Raw genomic sequence first — 27,557 nt, 5'->3', positions numbered from 1 at the left:
AACCAACACCCGTAGTAAATCTATAATAAACAACACGAACACAATGGGCGCCCACACAAAAACGCACAGAAATACATAATGTACGCGCGCGCACATACTCACACGCACACATACACAAACATATACACACGTACACACACACGCACACACACACACACATACATATACACACCTACTCACACAGACACATGAGATGCTCCAAATGCACAGGTCTAAAGCAGTAAACGGAATTTGAAGAGAGTGTGGATGACTGATTCAGCCGTATTTTTCTAATAGACTGTTCTTGAGGAGAAAAATCTCATTAAAAATGTGCCTTGACCTTCGAACATGTCCAATTTCGTTGAGGGCAACGACGGCGAAATTGTCTTGGATAACAACAAATAAGAACAGGAAGTGACACGAGTTGACACGACAAGAGAGTAACTGAAGTAAAAAAGATGAAAAATTCGGATGGGCCCGAATTGAGGTGACACGAATTTAGAAGATTGCGAAGAATGGCGGCCATTGTTGTAGTGGTAGAAGAAGGAAAGTGAGAAAACACAGCTTGTCCCTAGGAAATAGATTGGAGTATTTCGAGGAAGAAATTTTGCTAATTATTGGAGCGAACTCTTTTGGATCCAGGCTAGGATATTTGTGTGTGCGACAGCAGCAGCACCGATACAAATGTAAAAAGCAGTATTCCATCGTGGGCATTCTTACTTCAACTTTGGACAACAGCAGTTCAAGGATCAGAGATTCGAACTCTGTCGCCAGCCAGTAAAAACTTTGTTTCCATATCCAATAATGATCGATCTTATCAGCCCAGTCGACGCAGTCGTTAAGTACCATAGAAAACGCAAGCGCTGACAGCGCAGTAAAACTTACGAAAGTCAAGGAATTTTAGCATTTGTTTCCTTGTGTGTCTGCTACCAGAGAAGGACCAAAGCTACGGTCTTATTTACAATTTAATGCTCGTCGCCACAAAATAATTACGATGGTGAAAATGAATAAATCAATAGAAGCGAGAAGAAAAATATAATTTACCTGTTGACAGAGCAGGGAATCTGTGATATTTTTGATAAATTTACTTTTCACTCATCCAAATAACTGAAAGTAATAACAATGTAAAATTTAGGTATATACATATGTAAATAATGTAAATAAATGAATATATACAAAACCTATAGATAAATATACATACATATATATACATATATGTATGTTCATATATATATATATATATATATATATATATATATATATATATATATATATATATATATATATGTATGTATGTATATATGTAGAGAGAGAGAGAAAGAGAGAGAGGGTGTTAGTTAATTAACTCGTAAGTATGTTAGTAATTTACTTAATTACTTAGTTAATTAATAAATTAGGTAGGAAACAAAAGAAATTAAATCTAAGAATACAAATTATTGACTACATTTGCAAAAAACAAGTTAAGAAAATTCTTTAAATAAACCAATTTATGTGTCTTAAGCGGAGGATGGTCTTAAAGCTTCGGGTATCGTCCCCGTTTGAACTTATTTTACCAATTTTAATGAAATACTTAGCGAGTTATTTGCTTAGTTAATTAGAAAAGAAGTCAATAATTAAGATGTAAACAAGAAAATTAGATATTATATAGGCAGACGACTTCTTGATGGCAATGTAGGAGAAAAAAGAAGGATAAGTTTGAGCTAAAATGGTTAAGCTATTACACAGAGGATGTAAAAGCTCGACATTGAAGAAAGGAAAAACAAAAAGAAAACCGAATAAGAAAAATGGCGCACAAAACAGAGAAAAATAAGAAAACAGAAAGAGACAAACTTATAGACAGGTAGGCAGACAGGCAGAGCAAATAAGAATTGGCATCTAGGCAGTTAAAGTAGAATCGTGTATAGAACAATACAAGAGATATTCATTGAAAACAAGCAATTCATTGGCGAAAACAAGTTGATTGATTCTGACAAAACCACCTCGACCCACTTCACACCGGAACCTAAATTGGCTGTGAAATATTGGTCTCTTTATTAAAACCTAAAGGAAATAGAATTCATTCGGACAGTTTCTTAGGGACTTAATTAAAATTATCTGCCAAACATCTCTGAACACTAGCAGCGAAAATAACAGAACGCCATTTTTTTTTATACAGCAATCGTACATCAAAGTCATAGAAAATGTAAATGGAATTGTATTTTTGTTTTTCATACTTTCTTTTTTTCGAAAAGCTAATAGATATCCGAGGTTTTCTACCGGAGCTCTTGAACAGTCTTTAAATACATGAAAGCAGAAAACATTACACAAATTCACATGCCTACATAGATACATATAATACATACACACACAGACACACACATATATACAAACACACGCACATATATATCTGTACATATATATATATATATATATATATATATATATATATATATATATATATATATATATATATATATATATATATATATATAATTGTATATATGCTTATCTGTACATATGTATATGTATGCATATTATATATATATATATATATATATATATATATATATATATATATATATATATATATATATATATATATATATATATATATATGTATATATATATGTATCTATATACATATATATATACACATGCATATATATGTGTGTCAGTATATATTTTTAAACACACACACACACACACACACACACACACACACACACACACACACACACACGAGCATAAAATAAACCTATCCGTTTGGGCAGCTGATGACGGGAGTGCACATATGTTATACCCGTTTGTGAGTGACTTATTTATTTCTTACTCTCTTTTATTCTGCGGTGTCCATTCTTGTAAAGTGCGAAGTGTCTGTGGCTTTATAGCTGGTGGAAATCGCTCACTTTGGTATTCTTTGGTTTTCTCCATAAGTAATCTATTTAGGCTTGGATAATGCTTAGATATTGGCGTCTGGTTTTTGGGAGGTTCTGTGACATATATTCACAAGTAAACGAAGTGGATTCTCCGTCAGTTTCGGCGATGAATCTTCAGTATGTTGAACTAATCGAACAACCTGTTCGTTGAACTATCATGTATGTTGCTGAATATTCCGCAGACCTTACGTGTACCACTGAACGAGTTCCCAGGCAGAATCAACTGTGATACGATGTGTGACGTTCGTATTACAGGTAGAATCCATCTGAAATAGTTTCTAGTCCACCTAGTTTCACTGGCTAGGTTTGACTTGATCCGAAGACACCACGCTCTGATATTGACCTCGAGACCTCTAGATTACAAAGTGAAATTCTTAACCATTCAGTTATTTAGCAGCCACATTTATATACAGTTGTATATGCTTCCGTACATTTACACACACACACACACACACAACCACATGTATAAATGTATAGTTTGAAAATTGTACAAAAGCACACACAAAAAAGACAGAGATAGGTGCTGGAAGGACAAACGGGGTGCATTAGTTTGACGCTCAGGAAAAATGGAAGAGTGCTTGACGTTTCGAGCTTAGCCTCTTCTACAGAGAGGAATGAAGAAAGAAAATAGAGAGGAAAAGGGAGAGAGAGAGAGAGAGAAAAAGAAATAAAAGACAGAGAGAAAACATCCATTTCTATGCATGTGTTCATTAATACACATATTTATGTATGCTCATATATACACATCGTCAAATTCGGTAGGAATAAAACTATATTCATAGCACACCCACAAACATACAGATACACAAACATTTACACTCACACACACTTTACAAACATACAGATACACACGCGTTTACACTCACACATACACACCAGCATACATATGCATACATATACTTCCATATGCAGAAACACACATACATAAAGGCAAATCCGATGTATAATATAATTTCGTTGCGAAACGTAATTCGGAGAAAGAAGGTAATTTTCAAGTCAAACTTTGTCTAATAAAATATTTATGTGACACACAGCTGACAAACCATAAAATACAGACAAATATATTTGAAAAAAAAAATATTATTAATTTCAAATAATGAACGTTATTTGTTTTTCTGTTAAAGAAATATCATTAGTCAGTATGATACATAAAATATTTTTGTGGTAGATGGGGATTGCGGGGAGAGATGATTCACAATAGAATCAATAATGGTGGTGGTAGAGATGCGAAATAAGTAATTTTCTGCTTTTGGTGTTGGGGAGTAAAGTGAAATAACAGCGAACTCAGCATGAGTTAAGTCCTCTTGAAAATGCCTTGCTGAATGTTTGCTGTCAATTAGTTACGGGAGAAGGGCTGCATGGATAAGATAACACTTTAAAGCAGTGTTTCACAACCATTTTTTGTCTACGGGCCCCATTGATTCCTGTTTTACTCAACTAGAGCCTCATCAACATTGGAGGATAAAAAATTATATTGTTATTGAATATTTTTAGGAATTGTATAAGAAAAATATGCTAAAATACTTTGTGTCTCATAGAAATATAAGGATTCTGTTGCACAATAAAATTTTGACAGCAAAATCTTATATGGATCCCCAAGGGCAATGTGGACCCCCGGTTGAGAACCACTGCTTTAAAGGGTTTCGAACACCAATGGAAGAAGGGGAGGAAGGTCTTCTCGTACTGGAAACCTAAACTGAATACTTTCAATGGAATGGTCCAAGGTCCAGTGGATAGTATGAAACTTGGTGATGGTTTAACTTTACCATCGAACCAAGCCATGGTAGACTTTGAAATTAGAACGCAAAGGAACGGCAACAAATACCAGACAGCAATAGTAATTGGTGCTGTAATGAATTCATGTGTTCATTTGTTCTGCTCTGCTACCTTATTCATCGATAAGAGTATGAAAAGATGAAAGGAATATTTGATCTCTTCTGGATTTGAACTCAGGGGGAAAAACCTAGAATAACTGCCGCAAAGTGTTTCCTTCTGCAATATAAAGACTTCGTAAGAGTCTTTAAATCACAAGTTATTAAACTAGAAAAGCTACGATTCGCTGACGAGATGTAAAATTGAAATATGCTCGGAGTTGTACTCTACATTATTTTCTTCTCTCTCTCTCTCTCTCTCTCTCTGATACGCACGCATATTCATTATTGTTTGTCTTGCTGAGTCGAATATATTTCTCCGAGCAAGTCTTAACCGAACGAAATATGACTGTTACTTTCAATCATTGACTTTAAAGACCAGACCAATTTCCAGGCTGTATTGACTCCATTCTGTTACAAATATTTCAGTCAAATGGAAGGCAGCGGGCTGGCAGAAACGTTAGCACGCCGGGCGAAATGGTTAGCGGTATTTCGTCTTTCCTTACGTTCCGATTTCAAATTCCGCCGACGTTTACTTTGCATTTTATCCTTTCGGGGTCGATAAATTAAATACCTGTTGCGTACTGGAGTCGATCTAATCGAGTGGCCCCCCCCCAAAAAAAAAATTCGGGCCTTGTGCCTCGAGTAGAAAAGAATATTTCAGTCAAATGATGTTACTGGAGTTAAACACCTTGGTTTCATATTTTAAATAACCTTTATGAAGAGGCGTTCTCAACAAACATCTTGCTTACTCAGAGTTGATAAAAGTTGTTCATCTGACTATATTACATATAGTCAGATGAACAACCACAGTAACTGCGTAGTAGGCGAGTTGTATATCTAGGTTCAAATCCACACCATAACCTCGCGTGGTAACTACTTCAATGGACTAGAGAATTGAATAATTATAAGAATATATCGTTAGTCGGAGTACAAGAGTAGAGCGACTTGTTTCAACCAACAGCGCCATAGAATCCTAATTAACGGGACACGGCAGGTAGGGAAATGAACGTTTTAAACCTGACATCTGTACATCAGTAACAGAGGTCTATGTTTCAATAATAAACATCATAAAATTAATAATGAAAGAACTTAATTAATCTAACACTCCACTATTGGAAATGAGGACCATTCACGTCAGGACGGTAGGATGTTCGGGGTATCAGAAAACCGGTCTGGGTGGCTTTTACGTGCAATTCAGAATCTCGTTGCTTTATTATCCAGTCTTAACAAAAGGAGAGAGGGTCACATTTGATCCTTATCATGTATTTGTTGTTGCCGCCGTTGTTGCCGTTGTTGTTGTCGTACAGTGTTATCGTTGTGTAATTCTCTCTGGCTTGATCTAACAGGTATTTCACAACGAGGCTGGAGTTGTCAGTTTTGTTGTTATTGTATAGCCCATGGTCAGACCTGACCCCGAAGACCTATGCCAACAAGGTCGTTTAATACTAGTTTCTATGGTTTTAATGGACGACCGCCATGGACAGTGAAACTGGCGACTTTAATGCCTTTCTGAAACGTCTAGAAGGAGTCCATTTGGTTCGGAGATTTGCCTGGCGGTTCGCATCTCAGCCTCACTCGATGGCGTTTCTGATGTGAAGGCAACAACGCTACCTTCACTAAATTTCACGTGAGCACGAGCCTGTAGGTGTGTGGCTTAGGGGTGGTGTGGGTCTCCTATAGATCGGATAGTAATTAGCAGAGTCGGGAGGAATTACCACTTTTCAGAAGGAAACGTTGTAGATCTCTCTCTCTCTCTCTCTCTCTCTCTCTCTCTCTCTCTCTCTCTCTCTCTCTCTCTCTCTCTCTCTCTCACTGTATCCATCCATCCGTCTGTCCATTCATCCATCTATCTACCTATTTATCTATCTATCTATCTAAGCAGAGAGAGAAACAGAGAGAGAGAGAGAGAGAGAGAGAGAGAGAGAGAGAGAGAGAGAAGTGTTTCAAAATGAGGTAGATGGAAGATTTCAAAGAGATTAGAAGTTATCTGTGGGGTGGTAAAGGATTGTGACATCCAAAATATTTAATTTTTTTCCCTGTGAAAAATAAACCAATATTTGATGAGGTTGTTTTGATATGTCAATGTGACACTCGTTTTCCTCTGCTCTCTATTTCTCTCACATACACCCCCACCACCACACATTCTGTCTGTCTGTCTGTCTGTCTCTTTTTCACTCTCTACTAAGATCTATTGGGTTGATAACTTGTGATCACTTCCAGGCAGGCAATTAACGCTGTTTATTGCACTTGTGCGTGATATGCATAAATATGCTGAAGCCTCTCTCTTGCAATGCTTGAAGTTTAAAGAAACGAAAATATAACTTTCTATCGTCAGTTAATCATTTATTCCACAGATTAAATGTTATAAATATAACTTTAAACTGCCATTTCTTGCTGTTGTTGTTATTGCTGTGTTTGATCAAACTCGCATATGAAACACGTTTCAGTAGAAACCATTCCGTATTTTTGTTTTTAATAGAATGCACTGCCTAATGTGTCCTGCTTTACTTAAGACCGTAGTATTTCAGGGACATTTGACCGTTATTTCTAGCTAGTATTGTGACCATATCGGACTCTCTGGTTGGATCGTGTAACTTTCAACCACCAAAACGAATACAATGATGCCATCTACTTTCAGATTTAACTTTTGGGAATCTAAATATGTTTAATTTTCTCGAAGAAGTCATGGAATATGTCTGCAAGCAGTGACTAAAGGTTTTAGTGTTTTCTAGGTGATAGAAATATATTGCCATTATTTTATGTACCGAGAATGCTAAGTTGTGAAATCAATAAAGTATAAGATAGAATTCGTCGTGTATTTAACGACATTCTGAGTATAAATTCCGACGAGTTTAACATCCATCCATTTTGGGTCGATTAATAAAGTACCAGTGCTGTGCTGGAGTCAATCTCTTCCGCTGTATCCATTTTCTGTTCTACCAGAATTTGTGTTCTCGTGTTAATTTTAGAGATCATTTTTCAATGAAGCAAGGAATTCGATCGTAGAATATGTTGAACTATACGGAGAAAATGCCGTACCATATTTGGTAATTCCACAAAGTCTTTACCATGAAGTCAGTCTTCAGTCCACCATTGTTAATGGCCAAATGGTTTCCTTTATAGAGAGACTGACCCATCGAAATCACGCGACGGTGGTAGTGGGAAGTTTGTTTTATTTTTGCCATATTAAAATACATTGAAATAGAGAATGCAGAATTTTCAAACAGATTCTAGCTATGTGGTTCCGTCTCGACGCACCGGTGCTCCACCAATTTTTGAAAATATAATTTAAGGCTGTGACATTTCCATATTAACGCTTCACTGTCTTAAAAAACGTGTTATGCATATTTTTTTTTACAAAATTATTATTAACAAAACAACGTAGCCTATAGAATTTTATTTATTTTTTCAAATTTTTAAAAGTATTTTTTCTTAACTTTGCAGCTGAAGTTTGCCAATGATTTTTATATTTAATCTGCAATGTTTCCACAAAAATAAATAAATAAATGACAGCTAATACTCTTTATTTCCACCCTCCAATGTTAAAAAATATTGTACCAGTGCTCAACTGGGGTCAATTCTTGTCCTCTTGTTCTCTGGAAAAAAAAAATCAGTTGTGATCAGATCTAGTGTTTGACTGGTAGATTCCGCCAGGTTTAAAGATGCCTCAAGCACACCGTGTGGCACCGAGGTACACCCTACGATTCTATCAGGAGTTGAGAGTCGAAAGTGAGTACGAATAATGTGGGGGGGGGATGGGAATGGGGTTGTGAATACTGATGCTGTTAATGTCGTTGTTTAAGCCCAAGTCAGCCCTGATCGGACAAACCCATATTAAAAGCCGTCCTAGACTTACCCAACCCTTTAAAAACTGAATCAGCGAAATGTGTCTTTTCATCGGGGAGGGGGGGGGGGAGGATGTGTGATATGAGGGACATTCAACTTCTATTGCTAGCAGTTCGAATAATCACGTAGAATGCACTTGCTCCCCTATTGACCAGCGGATGTGTTTGTGTATGGATGTTGTCTTATGTGCCTGTGTGTTTTTGTATATGTGTGAGTATGTATATGGGTGTACTTTCGATCGCCTGGGTGTAAGCGTGTACATGGGTATATATGTATGTGTTTGTGTCCTCATATATATATGTGTGTGTGTGTGTGTGTGTGTGTGTCTGTGTATTTGATTCAGTGTCGGCGCCTATATTTATGTGTATTTGTGTCTTCGGGTATCAGTGTATGCAGGTCTATACACACAATTCTATAGACTTAACTATCAGTTCCATTTCAAAAGTATATCAAAAACCAAACCAAACTCTCCTTCTTTCTGCAAGTGTTTATATCTACACCAACCCCATATCACCCCGCCCTCTGTTCCCTTTCTATTCCTCTTTGTCGATCAATCAGCCTCCATGTCGGTTACGCCCTCCCCCCCGCTCTCTCGTTCTTTCTTTATTTTCTTTATCCTCTCTCTCTCCACCCTCGCAGTGTCTGTATCAATAAATACCACAACACCAAACTCCATGTTAAATGTCAACAATTGACCACCACCACCACCACCACCACCACCACCAACAACAACAACAACAACAACATACTGAAAACTTGGTTTTGTGAATTTCGACTTAATGTTTTATTGGTTTTCAGCTTTGTGTTGTTGTTGTCGTTGTTATTGACCAACAATAAACCCAGAAGCAGAAGTATTATTATTATTATTACTATTATTATTATTATTATTATTATCATTATTATTATTATTATTACTATTATTATTATTATTATTATCATTATTATTATTATTATTATTATTATTATTATTATTATTATTATTATTTTTATTATTGTTGTTGTTGTTGTTATTTATTATTATTATTATTTTTATTATTGTTGTTGTTATTATTATTATTATTATTATTATTATTATTATTAGTAGTAGTAGTAGTTGTAGTAGTAGCAGTAGTAGTAACTGAAATAGTGGTAGTAGTGAATCGTCATGTCAACCCGTATCGGTTAATATAGAAATGCATTATTTTTATTATTTTTCTTATTACAACTACTCATAGTAGTAGCAGTAGCAGTAGCAGCAATAGTAGTAGTAGTAGTAGTAGTAGTAGTAGAAGCGGTAGTAATTGTTGTCGTAATGTTATTGGTAACAGCAGTTGTTGTTGCCGTCGCCATTTTTGCTTTTGTCGACGCCATCATCGTTATTGTTGTTGACTCCATTAAACCTCTTCCCTATTATCTTCTATTGTGCAACGCTCGTCTCTGTGCTTCACACATTACATACATACACGCATACATTCATACATGTAAATATATATATATATATATATATATATATATATATATATATAAGTGCATGTATGTAGTATGTGTGTGTGTATATATATATTCTTTACAACAATGAACATTGAAATGGCGGCTTATGTCATTTTTTTTTCAGCTTCTCTGTGCTCTCGGTGTATGTGTTTCTCTGCGCTAATATGTGAGCGTATGTATGTATATATATATATATCTGTGTGTATATATTTGGTGTGTATATGTTTGTGTTTTGTTTAGATTTCCAATAAACAGCTAATCACGTCCATATTTACATACCGACTCTTCTACACAAAAGACAATTCATATTAGCTTTTTTTCTAACCTCATCTCTATGCATTTATCTAGTTTTTTTTCTTGTCTTCTTCACTCCCATTCACTTCCTCTCTTTCACTCCACTCAGCTCCATCTTTCTCTCCCCTCTTCCCCCTCTCTCTCTGTTTCCCACCAGCTCTCCCTCTCTTACTTATTCTGTTCTCTACTCGTACTTGCTCCTCCTACTCTCTATTTCTATCACTCTTTCTCCTCTCTGTTATAGTGACTTTTAGAATGACAGCAACCATAAAGCAGCAGTAGCAGTATTACCAGCAGTCATGGTACTACTACTAATACTACTACTACTACTACTACTACTACTACTACTACTACTACTGATAATAATAATAATAATAATAATAACGATAATAATAATAGTTTCAAAGTTTTGCACAAGGCCAGCAAGTTCTGGGGTAAGTAGATTACATCGACCCCCCCCAATGCTCAACTGGTACTTATTTTATCGACCTGAGAAGACGAAAGGCACAGTCGATCTGAGTAGAATTCTACTACTACTACTACTACTACTACTACTACTACTACTACTACTACTACTACTACTACTACAGAATTTTGAGATGCAGCACAGAACTTTGTCAGTGATCAGGTCGCGGTCTCAAAGCAACGAAAATATTTTGACAAATTAAATTTAAATGTTGAAGTGAATCTAACAGTTTTTGTGTGTTATTTTAAATGGCTTATAAACACCTTCCACGCTGCAATTGTTTTCGTTCCAGCACACGATCTCAGACCAGGTCACTTGCTATGCAAGTACATCTCCGTATATATATATATATATATATATATATATATATATATATATATATATATATATATATGCATATATGTATAGAAACGTATATGTACGTATATTTATGTATATGCTTACACGTATATATATATATATGTATATATACCCGTATACATACATTATACGTACACACAGTGAGATCGTGGGTTCGATTCCCAGACTGGGCGTTGCGTTGTGTTCTTGAGCAAAGCACTTCATATCACGTTGCTCCGCGATCATTTCGTCATCTGACATGTGACACCCACTTGCACCTGCACAGGTAATGTCAATTTGATGGAGGGAGTGAGCTTATGTCTACACAAACAATTGATCACCATAGACAAATCATTTGTGTGGTTGTTCGGCAAGAAATTGCCGAAAATTCAAACGTCCTCTAACGACGGGAGAGTCCATGATATATATATATATATATATATATATATATATATATATATATATATATATATATATATATATATATATATATATGCACATACACACTACACACACGTATAAGTATGTTTATAATTTCGTAAATGTCGAATGTAGTGAACAACAAGCTAGTTAATATATTTGTGGAGAAAAGGTGAAGAAATCAATATTTTAATTATTTTGGACGAGTGCTGCATACATACACGCACGCACACACACACACACGTAAATATACATAATATATATATATATATAATGTGTATGTGCGTGTATATATATATATATATATATTTATGTGTGTATGTATCCTTTCATAAAAATGTTTCTTGTACTCACGCTTATACACACACACTCATTCACATACATACACACATACGTCATACGTGTATTGGCTGAATGAGTAGAACATGAAATCTTTTATGTAGCATTGATCATAAAAGTTCTGGTGATGCATTGAGACATTACGTAAGCTGATCTACGAAAGATTCACCAAAGAAGAACTAGGTTATGTCTTCAATACACTTCCAACTGTAATTCTTCAAATACCAATAAGTATATTCAACTGGTGGCGCGTTGCAGTCGTTTTGTCTTTTGGCGATATCGTGTTGTATTAGAGACATCATGTTATATCGTGTGGGAATACGAATATGGTGAGAGGATGGTGTGATATCATGCTTTATTGATATACATTATTATTATTATCTGTAATGGTTGTTTTGTATGTTTTTATTTTCATGTATTATTTGAAGTCTCTTGATAGAGAATTGGATTGTTTAGGATTCGTAGTTAGTTTTTGTTTCTTAGCTTTGTATCTCACCCTTCCTATGCATCCATCCATCCATCCATGCATACACACAAACACATACATGCATACATACATACATTCATATATAGACACAAACATATATACATACATACACACACGCATACACTCATATATATATATATATATATATATATATATATATATACATGCATGAATACATACATACATGCATGCATACATACATACATGCATGCATGCATACATACATACATACATACATACATGCATACATACATATATACATACATAGATACACGCATGCAAACATACACACATACGCATATACATATATATCCACAGAAATATATGCATACATATATGCTTCCACACTTACGCATGCTTATATACGTACATTCACACACATACACAGCACCACATATGTACATATATATATATATATACATCTATATTTGTATAGGTATGTTTATACACAGACACACGCACACACACACACACATTTACATACTTATATTTATGTGCATATGTGTGTATTCAAATAGGTATTATACGTAGATATACATACACGACGATGCACACAGCAGCTGCTTATGTCTATATATATATATATATATATATATGTGTGTATATATATATATATACACACATATATAAACCATTGCGAAGAGAGACTGTTGAAAGATTGGTATGTCCAAAAGTTTACACAATTCAAAAGCTTCTCTTGCTCGTCTGATATATCACACACAGGTCTGCTGACTGTCATGCCACCTATTGTCTGCTGCGATGCAAACGACAAACTACAGTTGTTGCATGTCTGTGCTATTAATATGTGCGTGTGTATGTATGTATGTATGTATGTATGTATGTATCTATCTATCTATCTATCTATCTATCTATCTATCTATCTATCTATCTATCTATCTTTATCTATCTACATCACTTGTTAGAAATAGCAACTAATTCCTCCTCAAATCACCTCATACTTTCGTTTGAAAAGGATACATAAGATAGTGCATTTTTGGAGACCCTTCTAAAAAGACTAGATTGTCATGATTAGAGTGTCTTTGATAATAGGTAGGATCAACCTCGAATAGTGATTCTCAAACTTTTTAATACCCAAAACCTAGATTTGTTTTTAGTGGACTACACCACAAGATGTAAAACGCAAGTCGATTAATGAAAAAAATATATTTATAGAGAGAAGACCGTTGAGGGCTGCCGGAAGTGTTTGAGTGCTCCGAGGGGCCACAGTTGAGAACTGCTGGTCAACACTGACCAATGACTACACAACAATAGCAACGTCACAACGACCATGTTCACTCACTCTCCAGACCGAATCTAGACTTTACAAAATTTGTTATAATTAGCTCAAAACTGATTAAGTAATTAGTATTATTAATTAGTGTTGTCGCAGACATAAGCTAATTAGTATTCAGATGAAATTAATTTCAAAGAACCGAAGCAAATATTTCGCAGAGAGGAATATATTTAATATTTATAACCTAAGAAACTAATTCAATTATATAGTTTACCGTACACATAAGTCATGTGACAGGAAGTTCACCAGTAGAAGAGTGACGTAGCATGTCTGGAAAAAATTATACTGAGCCATTGAAAGGAAAAACACATTGAATAACATTGTTTTAGATGCACTGTTTGCTTGTATTGGCGAACCGCTCAGTCACACAAATAGAGACGAACCGGAAAGAAGATACCGCACCAGTTAGTCACATATGCATGCATATATGTGCTCCGACCGTATATATATATATATATATATATATATATATATATATATATATCCATACACACACCTACATGCATACATACATACATAGATACATAGATACATACATGCATACATGCATATTCCTTCAGCAACCAATTTATGCGCCAAATGGTGCTAATAATCTGATGATATTTTTGAGCACATGAAATTACATAGAATATAGGATTTGACTATGCAAGTGTAAAGGAATACACATTCTCATAGGACTTTGAACTCTTCATTTTTACTGATGACCGCACCCCCATCTCTTTCCCATCTTACTTCCTAAATTTGACATCTTGAAATGTCATCTAGCCCTTGTGAGAAAATGTGTTTATTTACAAATATGTTGATAGATATATAATGACAAGGGAAAGAGGAGGAAGAGAAAAAAGGAGAAAAAAGAAAAATGCTATGTAATGAAATTTCAACTCAGGTAAGTTCCTTGGCCTTTACCTTTTGCAATCGAAAGAGGCTGGGCCGCCTTCATGTGTGCTTTTCTGGACACTTTTAGCCACTTGGATATTAAAAACTTGTACATTCAAACCGCATATATATATATATATATATATATATATATATATATATATATATATATATATATATATATATATATATATATATGTGTGTGTGTGTGTGTGTGTGTGTGTGTGTATGTTTGTGTGTGGGTGTGTGTGTGTGTATACACATATACATACATATACAGAAACACATATATAATATATATATATTTACATACATACATATGTATATAAATATATATATATATATATATACATATATATATATATATATATATATATATATATATATATATATATATATATATATATATATATATATATATATATATATATATATATATGTATGTATGTATGTTTGTATTTATGTGTTCACATACATAGACACGCTCAGAATTTTATTGTAACTATGAAATATTTAATTGAAGATATGCAGACAAAATGGCCGATTAGTTTAACGGAAAATCTTTTTCCCTCCTCCATGATATAACATTTAAACAGAAGTGTTTATTTGAAGTAATGTCATTTCCTATGGATTCCATCCTCTTTCATTACACAACCACTTGTCACTATTCTACCAAACCGCTTTTTAATCTCAATTAATCTTCAACCAGAATAGTATTTTCTTTTACATTCTACAAGACTTTTAATGTCATTGCTTCAAGATAAATATCAAGTTTTAATGTTTGCAAATAAGTTTGCAAACTGCTTAATTGTGAATTTTCGCATTTGTATGTTTGTTATGAAAACGGTGTTGTTGTTGTTGATTTTGTTGTTGCTGTTGTTGTTGTGGTTATTTTATTGTCACTTTCAGAAATATAATGTCAAATCGATTCAAGAATAGTATTTTAATTTCTTTCATTTTCCAGTCTGCGATTTGGACTTCATCTATTCTTTGATCGATATTGTTCCATAGAATTTTCCTTTGCTTTTCCCCCCTTTTCTTTCTGTTTTGTTTTGTGTCATCACTGATGCTTTATTTGGTAATTTATCAATACGACAAATATCATATCTGAAATATGATTTAGTAATATCAAACTTTTATCGATCTTAAAGTTGGCAACGTTAATACTTCCACTGCAATGAGCGATCGACTCAGTTTCAATTCTCTGCTAAGCGTGGATGATAGTTATTTTCTTCACATTATTCCGTTGACAGAAATCAGGAATACTAAATAATCTCCTTTCTCCTTAGTCTCCAAGAATGAATTCAGTATTCTCTCTATAATTTCGCCGAATCTACAATATAACTTGGAAATAAAACCATTTGAATGATTCCTGGATTTAGTCCTCCCAGATTTATCCTGTTTGTTTGATCGACACAACGCACCATTTATTTTCTTGTCAACAACACCAATTGGCAGAATCGGTAGAGCATCGGACATAATTCCTCGTGGTATTGACTTCTGATCTCTGCGTTCCGAGTTATAATCCTGCCGAAGTCAACTTTGAACATCACTCTTCTTGGGTTGAGAAATTAAACGCTAATCTGATGGATCGGGAGAGCACTGGACCGGATGACTAGCGGCGTTTGTTCCTGCATTCTGGTTTAAAATTCCACCGTGGCCCTAAATATTAGAATTACATCGTTGCTCGGATTAACGCCACAATCTGGATCTAAGACACCTTTTGCGGGATCCACACGGGTAAAATATCCTTTTTGATGATAAATTCCTTTCACTTTTCCCCTTGTCTTGGAACCCCTCAAAAGGAACTCAAGCACAGCCCTACTTTCCTGATTAACCTAAAAAAGCGACAAACTCACTTCTCACTTCCTAACAATGTTAGCTCTTTTAGTGTTCCCTATAATTGAACTTATCGATCTCTGCTATTGTCTAATTATTGATGCCAAAGACTGTCACTAGTTCTCACAGGTTCCATGCTTTATTTAGGGGTTGTGCATCTTTTGGAAACAAGTCAGACTCTCAGACATTTTTTTGAAGAATGGTAGCATAGTTACATCATCTGAACATCAATGAAATTCCACCATAGTGTGTGTGCAATATTTGGAGAAAATTGATTCTATTGCCGGTTCCAGGTAAACTGTGCTGCAAGATCAAAGGAAGCTGGACGCATTGAGAGGTCAGTGATATACCTTATGAAGAGCTGTGGACGGTTTTATTTAATAATGTCACTAGCAGAGTAAATTTCCATTTTATGACACATCCTAGATTAGAAGGAGTGGGAAGCCTTTGCAAGAATGGTTGATCTGTTAGTTATAGCAGCGAAATTTCTCTGATAAAATGATGAAGGGCAGTTTGGAAACAAAATGGAAGAATGGTCACGGCTGGAAAGTCTTTGATCATTAGTCTGCTCGATCAGATTTAATCGGAGACGAAACCAGAAAAATACCAATTATGTATTGTTGTCTGCCACAAGAACCGTGTATCATTAGAAATCAATAACGTTATATTGATTAGCTTCGACAGTTTCTTTCTAAATACCAGAGCTGCGTATGGGGTGAAGACATCTCCCAGATTTCATTTTGGTAAATCATATTCCAGCCTTAACAAACAGCACATTCTTTTTAAACCAATTTCTGAAGTGGTTTTCATGGAGTTTCCATTGGAATATAAAAAGAGGGTTTGACCTTCCCTTCTACTTGATAATTTTGATAAGGCATCATCTTATCACCATCTTATCATCATCTTGTCATCATCTTGTCAGCCTTTCATTATCATCTTGTTATCATCTTGTCAGTTAGATGTTGACACATTCACCTCATTTGTGAAGTGTTTCCAGAGCCGAAATTAATATCAGAAAGTATTTTATCTGACGATCTAAAAATTCTAAATTCTTACTCCTGTGAATTGGTGTTTTATTTTATCGACTTTCAGGAGGTTGGAAATTAATCATAGTTAACATTAGTTTGAATCGAACTCTAAACGAAAAGAGTCAGAAAAAAATATCTCACGTTTCTATCTGATTTCTAGCGATTCTGCCAATTCGCTCCATGCACTGAAGCCGCACAAAGTTCCCCTGTAATATGTAGTGAATTAAAGAGTAATAACCAAAACAGTTCTTAATATCAGCACCAAGCAAATAAGAAAGGATGTGCAGCTGGCATCTACCATATAATTGGTTTTCGTTGTTCTTGTTGTAGTTGCTTAGTCCCTTGTCTGCTTTGACAAAAGAAAACTATGGCCGAAGGCGTTCAAACCCTGGCCTCCCCATCGTTTGTGTATACCAGGGACTGTTGCATTTTTAGGGCAGTTCAGTGTAATTAGGAGGCGATCTGGCTGCTGCATCTATCAGGTCGAGCGACCAAAGAAGACTCTCCGTCGTTGATTAACCAACAGAACATTTGTTGTGCGTGTTGGGATTCATCACAAAACTTTTTTGCAGTATGAGTAGAATGCAAAAATATTGTCGAAATGTTCGTAGTAGTTCCAAAACCTGATTTTATATTCGTTGCTTTGGAATATTTTTCCATGTTTTCGAGAATGAATTTTAGACGTTTCTGTATTTTAGCGAAACGTTTTATTTCTTTTGCAGACAAGAACGTTCGTACAGTTCTAACTTCCAAGAATATTGCTCATTATATTATTCATCGATTGATATATATATATATATATATATATATATATATATATATATATATATATATATATATTTAGAGAGAGAGAGAGAGAGAGAGGAAGAATGACAGTTACGTTAGTAGATAGACATTGAAAACATAGAGCATACACGAATCAATATATGCACAAACCCATGCCTACACACACACACGCACACACACACACACACACACAAATGTACATGTACACACACACACACACACACACACACACATATATATATATATATACATACATGTATGTACATATGTACATACATATACGTCAACCATAATAGATACACGCATGTTACTACATACATACATATGAATACACACTAACCTATATATATACATACAGACATACTTACATAATTACATAGAAGCACACATATCTCTCGAATGAAGGTGTAAATTGCCATTTTACTTCCAAACATCAGGTTAGTCTGTCGACCAAACATTTAACGCAACATCCAATTAAGCCGCCATTTTCGATACCCTCCTCCCCAACTAGACGCCATTAATACGTTCTAACAGCTGCATTCGCTCCTTACAATCATAGTAACTTTATGTATAAAGATAAAAGAGGGTATATATAATATAAGTATATACATAAAACACATGTATATATATTATTATCATCAACCAGCACCAATGATTAACAAGTATTGCCAGTTAATTTAGAGTCGGCTCGCGAAAGACCTGAAGGTTTTACGAAATAAAACTCGGTTGATGTCTGGCTATTGCGTTTATTTACTTTGTGTTTGTTGATTTGACTTGTTTGAAATGTCTACGAGCGAGAATTTGTTCTGCTCAATCCTCTGGCTCAATTTTCACGCCATCTTTATTCCTAACAGCAACGTACAATCTACTCCGATATTACTTTTCCATTTGTCGGAACCATGAAATGCAAAAGGGAAAAGAATAAAAGAAAGACAATAAAATGAAATAAATTAAATCTACTTTCTACATTGTAATAAAGAAGATAAATAGCTTAGTGGTCTATTATTAGTGTCTAACGAACCATGTTTTACGACAATTATCTCTAAAAAAATTCCCATTCTCCTACCGATCTCACCAACCAAATCGAATGAAAAATATAAAAGAATTTTTCATTAAATTTTTGCAGCTTTCCTCTGTGAAATTTATCTCTCTATTATCTCCGTCTTCATTCCGATTACTTTACAATTTAAGCCTACTTTTGCGCCTCCACCTTCTCTCATTCCGACCAGGCTTTTGCTTTTTTATTTTTTTTTTATAAAACAATAGAAATACTTAAAATAAATTGTTGTGAATTTATAGTTTGGTGGGCGTCCATACTGGAATCGTGCCGTATTTTTCAATTTTTCGAGAAATGGTTAGCGCTTACTGTGTTAGTAGAAGGAATTATGAAGGAGTGTGGCTTATTGGTGAGGATTTTTTCACCTCACGATCGTAACGTTCTGAGTTCGATTCCTGACGGTGCATTGTATCCTTCAGCAAGACATTTCATACCAGTTGCTCCACTCCAGGAGGTTGTTTGCATGGAACTGGGGACACACGGACGATTTAGTTGACAAGAAACACCAGAGCGATCGAGTTGTGTTGGGTGGAAGAGAGTTGTGTTGGGTGGAGGAGAGTTGTGTTGGGTGAAGGAGAGTTGGTACGTCACTCAGGGATTGAGATGAGGAATGCAGGTAGATAAGAATGGTAACCAATTCGGCCCCTGCTTCAAGATCATCCTTATAATTAGGAAGAAGAACCTGCGAATGAAAGGTGTCATCCGTTTCAGGCTATTGAAATAGCGACATGGAAACCACAAAACTTCATTCAGTAAAGGTTGTGGACAGCGGTCATCTGTAGTAGATAGGACGGTTGTACTGTGACCATCAGAGAGAACAGTAAATGAACAGCTGACTGGACAATCTGTTTCCGGAACATAGGTAGGGTAGCCTCGACCAGCGTAGAGAAAAGGATGGTGAACTTTAGGGGCTGACTGACCTTCTGGTTTTCGAAGTAGTACTGTGATAGCCAGTGGGCAAACGCCTTCAGAGTGGCCAGCGCCTGCGCATTTATCTCTATAAAATCTGGTTGAAGTACAGTTTGTGCTATGGAGCTGACTTCGTACAGTTTGTCGGAGCCACTGTCGGTTACACAATGTACCAGGCGTTGTACCAAATTGTCAGCATCAATGAAATTATCATTAAACCTATCCCCGATGAAATACTTCACCATCCTCCCTAAAGTCTGCTCCAGGGAAGACAAATCTCGTAGGATACAGTGCAGTCTCCGACATTCGTTCTCCGATGTGATGGTCAGCTTGCGGCCGTGGGCATCATTCGGCACAACATACTGCTTGTTAGGCTGCATTGTCGTCGATCTCCTCCACACATTATGGAAAGAGATAACAGTGTCTGGATTATATTAATCCCTGGTTACAATCTTTCTTTTAAGCCACTTTATTCTTGTAGCTGCTTATTTCTGGATGTTTTAACTTTGGCTCAAGCTTAGTCTCATCTGTGTGAAGGGGATCTTAACCAAAACCAGTTGGAAAGATTTAAGTCTCCTTTCTTAAATTATAAGACTTCTATATTTAAACATTCAACACTTAATTCGCAAAAGCTTAATCTTCCAGACAGAGAATAATTTCCATGTATTAGTACGGCACAACCTTTGTAAGAAGTTCTGGTTCTCGTCAGTCTTGGCAGCATAAAATGTTTGATAAAAGTTTCGTTTAGTTGGACTTTATATATTTGAGTTGGTTATTAGAATCAAAGAGCCGGATATTGTTATAGAAATGCGCCAGTAAACTGACATTACAGGATAAAAAGAAAGCTTGGCAGAAACGGAAATGTATTACGGGTATGATGATGATGATGGCGGGGGTTGACTGTTGGGGAGGTGGCGGAGGTGGTGGTGGTGGTGGTAGCGGATGGTGGTGGTGGTGGTAGTGGAGGTGGTGGTGGTACTGGATGGTGGTGGTGGTGGTGGTGGTGGTAGCGGATGGTGGAGGTGATGTTAAGTTTGGTCGATGACCCTAGCGGTCACGATGTATACATAAAAGATCAAGTCAAATAATCGATGGTATTTCTTACACTTGTGAGGTAATATCTTAAAGTCTCACCTGTCTGGTAATATTCAAATATTAATTGACAAAAAGACTTTTAATTAGTTAATCGCAACGTAAAGTTGTTCTGATCGTTTTACTTCCATGAAGAACAAGCCGTCATGTAGAGCATTGCGGCGTTAAGTGTAGTATATATATGGTTCATTTTAACAGCATCACCTTGAACAGACGGGCGAGTTTCTTTCTGGTTGCCTATCCTAGAATATCATCTCCAAAAGTGAAAAGTCACGCTGGATACATGGAATGGTCAAAACTGGAATACTTGTGGTCATAGGTTCACTAAATTAGATCTAACTGTGGGCTACACAACAGCATTTATTACAACAACATTTGTATATATATATATATATATATATATATGTGTGTGTGCGTGTGTGTGTACACACACACACACACACACACACACACATATACTTACTAGTAGTAGGTGACAAGTTCAAAAGAAGCTATGTTTGACCAAGTAGAATAAAGAACTCCGAGCTAATTCTGAAAGTAAAGAAAATATTTCTTCTAAAATCGTTAGTTTCACATATTGATTCACCTACGTCTCTTGGGGAAGTCTTATGGCTTCGAACACATGACCATATGGTTTAGAAATGGGTTGTTTAACCACAGAGCCATGCCTACATCCGCATATGCTTCAAATAGTCTTCAATTTTGTTATTTTGTTTATTTTCTTTTTCTTCTGCTTAATTCAATATCTCTATTTACTAATTATAGATCGATTAGTTAGCTTTGTTCAAGTGTTTACATCGAAAATAGTTGGGAGCAGGCAATGGATGAAAACAGCCCGTTTTAAACCGATAATCCAGAACATATGTCGATATTGAACTGGAGGTCATGAACAGAGACGAGGCTGGCTTCGATATATGAACCGTGATCTGTTGTGCACAGCAGCGTGAGAGGGTTGGATACAATGAACTCAACAACATACACACACACACACACACATGTATGTATGTAAATATGTACATGTGCGTGTGTGTATATACGTGTATGTATGTATTTACACGCACACCCTCATAATGGTGTGCGTTGCGTATTGGTGAAATGTGTGATTATATGCGCATGAAAACACAATATATATATATATACATATATATATATATATATATATATATATATATATATATATATATATATATATATATGTGTGTGTGTGTGTGTGTGTGTGTATGAACATATATCACGTATGCGTGTGTGTAAGTCGTTAGATGTTGGTATTTTGAACAAAATGAGTGTACTAAATGCGCGCGCGCGTGTGAATGTACACGAACGACCGTGTATTGGCGTAAGCGCGTGTGTGTATGCGGTGTTGATGAAGTGTCGAAATGGTAGTTGAAAGGTTGATGCGTGGTAATTGGTTCTAAGAAGTAAGTTCATATGGAATTGGATTCTGTGAACGTTGCAATACAAATGAGACATTAAGAAACGAATTAAATTAAGCTAATGTTACAGGAGATTAAACGGCAGAATTGGTAGAGTCTGATATAGTATGCCTTGTGGTGTTATGCGCCATGAGTTCAAATTCGGCCGATGACTACTTTGACTTTCATCCTTCTCTGGTCGACAAATACAGTTTCACTTCTACCGTAGTCACAAGGTCCAAAGTTTTTGGGGAGTGAACCAGTCGATTAGATCGACCCCAGTACGCAACTGGTACTTAATTTATCGACCCCCAAAGGATTAAGGGCAAAATCAACCTCCCAACAGACATATATTTTAAGTAAAAGGATTTAGTTTTAACCGAGGATCGAAATCGGACCCTAGTCTCAACAAAGAAATGGTTCAGCTCTTTAATAATATTGGGAAATCATTGGATAATTTTAATAATTCTTCAGATAATCCATTTTTAATAGCTGGTATTAGTTGATGTGACAAGTTCTTAGAAATGCCAGTTTATCAGAAAAGTGCTATCAGTTGGCTTATCTCGTAGAAACCTATTGATTTTGTGGCTTCATTAAAATAATTAATTAAACAGAAATGATTACACCCTACTTTAATCAAAGAAGAAAATGCAGCGACGTAAATGTTAAGTGAACGAGAACAAAAAGGAAAGGAGGGAAGGAATCCCTTGCAATGAACTGTTCAGGTTTATAAAAATTATCATCATCAATTTGTAATTTTCGATCGTTCTAAATTATGGAATATTGTGTGAAATGGCTTTCGGAATCTCATTGTAACCTAATTAAAGACGACAGAAGTCTCTTTAGCAAAACGTTTGTCAATATAATAAATCAGGATCACATTGTTTTGACGGTAATTTCTAAGTATTAAACTTCATCCCGTTGAAATATAAAAAGCGACTCATATAAACCGTTATTTAAATTTTCATCTCAGATACTAAACAACATGGGGAAGCAGCGGAAATGAAGGATGTCGATATCTTCTTTTCAGAATCACATTTTGTATTGAATCCCAGAGCGTTCTCATTTGGTTTCTTCAGACACGAAAAGAAATCCCTCCCCACACATTGTTCCGTAAATGACATGAGAGAAACGAAGTAGACTTTGAAAGGATGTAGAATCAGTGGAATGTCTGAGTGAAAGTGTTGTTGTTGTTGTAAAAGTGTGAAGGTGAATAGAACAGTGTCGAGGCATCCTCTTTATTATGATAGCAGTAAATGTGTAACGATGGCACTCTTGTTACGGTGGTTGTTGATGTTGATGTTGTTTTCGTTGATAAGTTCGAAGTGAGCCAAGAAGAACCAGGAAACCGGAATGGTGCTTCTCTTATCGCAGAGACTGAGATTCTGCATTTAGCAGAAAGGAATATTATTATTATTATTATTATTGAGTGAGAGAGCAGTTACAGTTATCCAATCACTATGAAGACCTCTAAATCCCTACATAAACAGGTTCTGTAATAACCCCTGATCAACCGCCTAATATTTATTTATTTTTATTGCCCACAGGGGGCTAAACATAGAAAGCACAGACAAAGGGATTATTTAATAGACTCCGGAAGGATGAAAGGCAAAGTGGACCTCGGCGGAATTTGAACTCAGAACGCAACGGCAGACGAAGCATTTAACCCGACATGCTAACGGTTCTACAATCAATCGTGCTATATTGAAGACAAGATGAATAGGACTGAGTTTTGTAACTTTAGGTCAATGGAGAAACAACATCTCCGTTCTTCAACCCAAAAACTCTGGGCGAATTTAGAAGCAGTTTTACAAATCACACCTGTTACTTTCGTCCACCTTTTCACCAAGAACCTTCAATACCGCCATCATCGACATGAACCTGAGATCGATAAGAGAGAGAGAGAGAGAGAGAGAGAGAGAGAGAGAGAGAGTGTGTGCGTGTGTGTGTGTGCGTGTGTGTGTGTCTGTTGTGTCATTGCATATTAGTTTATTGCACCATGACATGTAGAGAACAAAGAGTACGATGGAAAGTAGTCTTAAAGATTTAGATGAAAGAAACTGACAGCTGCCTGCAAATGTTTTGCCGTCAAATAGTTACATTCATACATACATACATATATATACACACACACATATATATACATACATACATATATATATATATATATATATATATATATATATATATATATATATATATATATATATATATATATATATATATATATATATATATATGTATATAAATAAATACATACATACATATACATACATACATACATACATATATATATATATATATATATATATATATATATATATATATATATATATATATATATATATATATATATATATATATATATATACATATATATATATGTACGCGCATACATACTTACACGCGTATATATACGTACGAAATTATTCATATATATATATATATATATATATATATATATATATATATATATATGTACATGCATACATATACACAGTTAAATAATTCATCTCTGTATGAGGCGGTATGCATACTCATACACACCTGCATTGAATCTATCTATCTATCTATCTATAGGTGTATGTATATAATCTATGTATTTGTACATGCATGAATGCATGTTAATATACATATGCATATATTTATGCATTGATAGATAGGCCCACAACCACACACGCTCACACACACACGCGCACGCACGCACACACTCACATATCTTCGTATGTGTGCTTGTGAGTGTATATAAAATTGAGCCTGCAACACTATGTTTCGTATTAGAATATCTCTCTGAACCAGTTTCCATGTATTCAACGAGACACATCTATCAATCGACCATGAACGATATTGATTTGCTGCCGAATACGTCTCCATGATGGGATTCGATATAAGCATAGCACAAGACGCGCTGAAACACACGTCATTTACAGAGTAGTCCCACTTATTATCTATTTACATAGGCAAGATGTAAGTATTGTGGTCAGTGACGGAACACGTAGGAAGGTGCATTAGGTCGTTAGATTGACACGGCCAGATGGCAGATCGATCGGCGGATGTTCTATACGTTCGCCGATATTCATACACATACACACACATACATACACATATTTATTTCTTTACCTCTCTCTCATTATCTATCTATTTATACATATCTATGTATATATATGTAAATGTCCATATGTATGCGTATATATATATATATATATATATATATATATATATATATATATATAAATATATGTGTATGTATATATGTGTGTATGTACACACATATATGTAGTTATCTATGTATCCTTACCACCTTCGGTTTGTTTACCTATCCAACTCACCTATCCATCTATCCACTAACCTATCTATCTATCTATCTATCTATCTATTTGTCCGTCTGTCTGTGTCTATAGTTATATGCATTGTCGATATATTTATGTACATATATATATATATATATATATATATATATATATATATATATATATATATATATATATATATATATATATATATATATATATATATCTACACATACACATATATACGTATATATATTCTTAAATATGTATATATATACATACACAGGCGCACAAACACACACATATATTCTTGAATTTATATATTTTTTTACCTACATATATACATGCATGAGCGTAATCGCGTGTATGTTTGCATATAAACAGCTAATTATAGATGCATGTATGTGTTTAAACATAGTCATAAGATTAAAAACGTATAGCTCAGTAGTTTGCTTAATCGATAACTTATTATATAGACATGACCCCACCCAACAAATGCAAAAAAATAAAGATGAAAACAAAAAATAGAAAGAAAAACAATCGAGGACTTCCATATTGGTTGTTGCTTTGATATGAGAACGAGGCTCACAAGTGGATTGTTTGATTAATGACACGTCGCAGAAAATGTCTTAGCAGATCGATGGTTCTGGAAATGAATTCTTAAATTTGGTGTCGGCATCTATGAGTTCTAAAGATACCATGAGGTGGAATTTATTAAAAGACTTAAACATGGCCGTATCAATGTAGAGGTCTGGTCAAAGATCGTTTGATGAAGTTTTATTGATCTTGTTACAGATCAAAGTGTTCGAAGATGATTGAATGAACTGACTGGAATTTCTGTGGCGATAAGAATACGAGATCGATTTCTTAAAGCAGCTGTAAGTTTGTCTTGCATACTCTGATGTATAAATAGACATACGCGTGTATATGCATTCGCGCTTTCTTACATGTATACACGCAGGTAAATACATATGCACTTACACGTCTGACATCATTTTGTTTAGTATACACACAGTGACATAAATGTACGGATACGCTTGAACACACACGTACAAGCACACACACATCTACCAATATATACGAATGTATAAATCTAGCATTTGCAAATATCCATACAAACATACATACATACATACATACATACATACATATATATATATATATATATATATATATATATATATATATATATATATATATATATATATATATATATATATATAGATAGATAGATAGATATAGTTAGATCTATGTATGTATATATATATATATATATATATATATATATATAAATGAACATACATAAATAAATATTGTTGCATATATATGCACACATTCACTCACATGTTCACTAACGCTTGCCACTATATTCACTTAACACAAGCCTTGTTACATTCGAAGTAATCGATTTGAAATACGCCACAAGGAACTTGCATATAGGTCAATGATTATTATGTTTATCCGGTAGTGAGTGCACATGCACACGTGTGAAGATATAACTGGTACTCCGTCGGTTACGACGACGAGGGTTCAAGCTCATTCCAT

At 35.0% G+C, this 27,557-nt stretch overlaps 1 protein-coding gene across 3 annotated transcripts in view; it reads right to left on the bottom strand.

Moving 5' to 3' along the window:
- Positions 1 to 27,557, bottom strand: part of LOC106884476 (dopamine receptor 1) — a 189,313-nt gene that overhangs the window by 95,771 nt on the left and 65,985 nt on the right. For all 3 annotated transcript variants that reach the window (XM_014935878.3, XM_014935880.3, XM_014935879.3), the window contains one exon: positions 1,024 to 1,086. The gene's annotated coding sequence lies outside the window, so the exon portion shown is untranslated. The remainder of the gene's footprint in view (positions 1 to 1,023; positions 1,087 to 27,557) is intronic.

Source organism: Octopus bimaculoides, chromosome 12 (genome assembly GCF_046866305.1).
Source record: "Octopus bimaculoides isolate indiv1 chromosome 12, ASM4686630v1, whole genome shotgun sequence".
In the NCBI taxonomy this organism is placed as follows: domain Eukaryota; kingdom Metazoa; phylum Mollusca; class Cephalopoda; order Octopoda; family Octopodidae; genus Octopus; species Octopus bimaculoides.
Note: the sequence above shows the minus strand (reverse complement) of the source record. Positions and strands in the feature narration are given on the sequence as shown.